Here is a 4,580-nt window from a genome sequence, read left to right as displayed (position 1 = left end):
ACGGAACATTTGTTACTGAAGGTACCACTGACTTGGTGTGACACCTGACGAACTGACAGACGTCATCTGTGAAGCGATCTTTTACTTTGAGAAATAGATTAGACGCACATCTCTCAACACGAAAAGCATCTATCAGTAGTCAAGGCCACACAGACACTCTACACACACGCACAAAACGCGAGGAATCGAACATTTACTCTCTCTTACTATTTTGAATATTTATTGAGTAGTGAAAACGCCTGGTCTTGCCTACTGATGTAATGAATGTTGTGTCTAACCTATCTTAATTTCAGATGACATTACAAAAAAAAAAAAAAAAAAGAACATCGATAATATCCCAGCAAAACCGCTAAAGAGGATGTAAATATCTGCAATTCATGTAATCAAATGTGACACAATGTAATAACCTATAGTGATGTAATGATGATGTAAACATGTTTATGTGCAACTATATTATGTTTATGCTAAGAAAATATGTGACGTGTGTATGTATAATTACTTATTTTTTTAACTGATGTACAGTGTAACTGTTACTATGTAAAAATTTGAACAAAACGAGTGCCAAAAAGACATTGCATAGTGAACCACTGTTCACGGACATTAACGAACATTACTAACTCTGCAACTACGCGGAAACCTATGTGAAAGAAACTGTTAATGCCATTCATTATGCAGCGTATCTATGTAAACGCGATGAACGCTTTCCTTGTTTAATAACTACGAACATTTAGGTGAGCTATATTCAGCAAAAAACTGAAAATGTGAAGTGCATAATTCGTGCATCGTCTAGTGACATTACTACAGTACCCAACTTCAAGATGTTAACTAGATTAAATGGACACAAAGTGCCTGTCCAGGAAACAACACGACGGGTGGAAGAATTTTGGTTGGAACTTCAGGGAATGAAATGTTCTCGAAATGTGACGGACACTCTTACCTGGACTGTCCAAGGATCGACGCCAGCTATGTGCCGTCCGAGGTTCTGCAACCAAGCTTCCACGGAATGTAAAAAACGAACTGCACGTGGAACAATTACTCGACGGGTCACGTCTGATCTGTAATAAGCAATGCTTTTAGTCACAACCAACTGCATCACTACGACTATAATGGAAATGAGAAATGGACACGCTTATGTATTAATCACGTTGTTATACAACGATGTTACTGTGATCAAAAAACTTTACCACGACGATACTAACCTGTAAAAAATTATTGTGCAGCGGATGAATATGAACTGTAATAACGACACGATGTGTATAGGTCAACGCACCTGAAAAATACGGACATTTTTCTTTGAAGTATTTCAAAACAATACTATGTAACTAAGAACATTCAACAACCTAAGTTGTATTGTGTTATAACAAATATTGTAAATTTAAAACTAAGTTACCTGTCATAGAATGTAGTCTTCATATGTAATCTTGGTTGAATATTTTCTTTGTGCAACGACTGAAAAACGCGCGCACACGAACAATATGAACTGCAATACTGTGCCGCGTGATCTAACTGTACGATATAACGGCAGTCCCGAAGTTACACAGACGCCTCTGCGCATGCGCGCACTCTATCTGCCAACATAAGAACTTTTACGGCGCACCCGCGTCATTCAAATTTTGTATATAATGTGTATAATGTGTAATGTAAGTCATGTAAATAGTTGTAGATAACTTAGATTTTCTTGTGCCTTTAGGTGAATTGCTCGCCTGCAGGTGTGTCCTTTCGCCTCGCAATTCAGGGGGCAATATAAAGGCACATTTGCATGCCGAGCGTGAGTTTCCGCGGAAACGCGAAATACTAATTAAATAAATAATCAGTGACAAATAAATAAAGCCTATGGCACACAACTGCAGCGCTGTGTCGCTGATAAAACAAAAGCACAATTACGTTACTCTTATGTTTGATTAAGAAAAAGAGAGCTCTGGTAGAAGTGGTGCGAGAAGCACGTATTTTATTTTATTGTCTGGCACACCGCCATATTTCATGTTATAGAAGAATACTGCGAGTTGCAACCACACTAGGCACTCGATTCTGTAAAGAATTATATTTATAAAAGTAAGTAGGATTATGAACTGTAGGCTTATTCATTGAATATATCTGATTTAACTAACTGTGTAACTTTTTAATGTTTAGTAGACAATCACCTCTGTACGACGTATTGGCATGGCTGGCAAATTATTGTAATATTGAGATTTAGATTATGAGTCCGCACCTACCGCAGCAGTCTTTGGAAACGATTTAATTACGAAGTCCGATTATTCAGTTTTATTTCACGGTCAACTACGAGTAACATTGCCTTTACAAAAAAGCCATTGTCAAGCGTCTGATACCGAATAATTAAACGTCCACGCTCCAGATAAGCAAATACAATTGCAATCACAATCACCATCATACAGATAGAATAATCAATATCTAAATAACAAGATATTTTTTTTATTTATTTATTTTATAAATCGTAGGCTTCCTCTCAATAGGTTAGGGGTGTACTACACGCAGGAATGGGCTACTAGGGCAGCGAAGTGTGTGCTGTCTGCACAAGGGGCTTCTTTAGGTTCGATGGACTCTCTGTCAAAACGGTCCTTGGGGTGAGAGCATCCTCTGCTCATTTCGCGCGGATGGTGGGAAGATATTTTTTCTTAGCAAGAAAGACAGAATAGAAATTTCAGAGAACCTGAACAGTCAGGGTAAAATATTCGTTGATAAATACGGAGATGTGGAGAACAAATGGAAAAAATTCAAAGGCATCCTGCAATATGCCCTAGACAGTATGCTTCGAGTAAGGTCCTAAGGGATGGGACGAACCCGCCATGATTTAATAGCAGTGTTAGAAAACTGCTACCCAAAGGAAGAGAGATTCATCTCATATTCAAGGGAAGTAAAAACGTAGCCGAAAAACAACAGCTAAATGACACAAAAACGAGTGTAAGGAGAGCAATTAAAGAAGCGTTCATGACTTTAAAAGTAAAATTTCGTCAACCCATCTGAATAAAAATACTAAGAGGTTTTGGTCGTACGTAGAATCATGTATTCATTCACTCAATGACTGCACTGGCACCGAAACGGAAGATAACAGAGGAAAGGCTGAAATACTGAATTTCCTCTTTCGAAGTTTTTCGCCGCGGAAGGTAGTAAAACGATCCCTCCTTTCAATCGTAGTAGAAACTTAGAAACGACAGATATTGAGGTAATCGATTGCGGAATAGAAAATCAACTATAGTCGCTAAGTAGCATTAAGGGGTCAGTACCAGATGAGATACCTATAAGAGTCTACAAAGATCATGTGAAAGAACTTATTCCGCTTCTGGCAGTAAATTATCGTAGATCGCTTGAGCATCGAAAGATACCTAGCGACTGGAAGAAAGTGCAGGTCATTCCTGTTTTTAAGAAGGGTCTTAGGACAGATGCACAGAATTATATAACTATACCGTTGACGTCAATATGTTGTAGAATAATGGAACATGTTTTATTCTTAAGAATTATGACGTTTACCGTGAATGAAAATCTCCACTGTGCAAATGATCAAGGATTCAAGAAATAGAGCTGCTGCGAAACTGATCTCGCTTTGTTCCTCCATGAGCTCCACAGTATCGTCGACAATGTGGCTCAGGTTAATGTCATGTTCCCTGACTTCAGGAAGGCATTTGAGACCGTCCCGCACTGCCATTTGATGAAAAAATAAGATTTTATCGGGTATCGGAGCAGACAGAACTCAACATGTCACTCTTAAAGGAACAAAATCGACAGATGTAAGGTAATTCGAGGAGTACCCAAAGGAAGGGTGATAGGACCGTTACTGTTTACAGTGTACATAAATGATCTATAAGGGAGCGTTGGATTCTCTTTAAGGCTGTTCGCAGATGATGCGGTAGTTTATAACAAAGTAGCAACGCCAGAAGATAATAACGATAAGCAGAATAACCTATAGTGAACTGATGGCCAGAGCAATCTCAGGATGATGTCACCGAACGTGACTGAATGTAACATACTGTACATACATACAAAAAGAAATTCCTAGTGTACGCCTACACTCGAAACAGTGTGCACTGTAGCGACGTTAAGTGGCATGACCCCATAAAGCAAACAGTGGGAGAAGCAAATGCCAGGCTCAGATCCATAGGAAAAATCTTAAGAAAATGTAATTCATCTGCTTATAAGCCGTATGTTCGGCCGATTCTTGAGTACTGTTCATCTGTCTGGGGTCCCTAGATAGTAGGACCGATAAAAGAGATAGACAAGATCCAACGAAGAGCACCGAGCGAGGTGGCGCAGTGGTTAGCACGCTGGACTCGCATTCGAGAGGACGACGGTTCAATCCCGTCTCCGGCCATCCTGATTTAGGTTTTCCGTGATTTCCCTAAATCGCTTCGGGCAAATGCCGGAATGGTTCCTTTGAAGGGGCACGGCCGATTTCCTTCCCCATCCTTCCCTCACCCGAGCTTGCGCTCCGTCTCAAATGACCTCGTTGTCGACGGGACGTTAAACACTAATCTCCTCCTCCTCCTCCAACGAAGAGCGATGTGTTTCGTCAAGGCATCGCTTAACCAGCGCTGGTACTATCTTCACTCTAGAGTGAAAGTTGTGTG

At 40.0% G+C, this 4,580-nt stretch overlaps 1 non-coding gene across 1 annotated transcript; it reads left to right on the top strand.

The window, feature by feature from the left end:
* Positions 1-4,251: 4,251 nt before the first annotated feature.
* Positions 4,252-4,324, top strand: Trnaa-cgc (transfer RNA alanine (anticodon CGC)). The gene has a single exon. It is a non-coding gene; the product is annotated as a tRNA-Ala (tRNA).
* The last annotated feature ends 256 nt before the right edge of the window (positions 4,325-4,580 follow it).

The sequence above is a fragment of the Schistocerca serialis genome, chromosome 6 (genome assembly GCF_023864345.2).
Source record: "Schistocerca serialis cubense isolate TAMUIC-IGC-003099 chromosome 6, iqSchSeri2.2, whole genome shotgun sequence".
Classification (NCBI taxonomy): domain Eukaryota; kingdom Metazoa; phylum Arthropoda; class Insecta; order Orthoptera; family Acrididae; genus Schistocerca; species Schistocerca serialis.
This window is presented reverse-complemented; position numbering and strand designations above follow the sequence as displayed.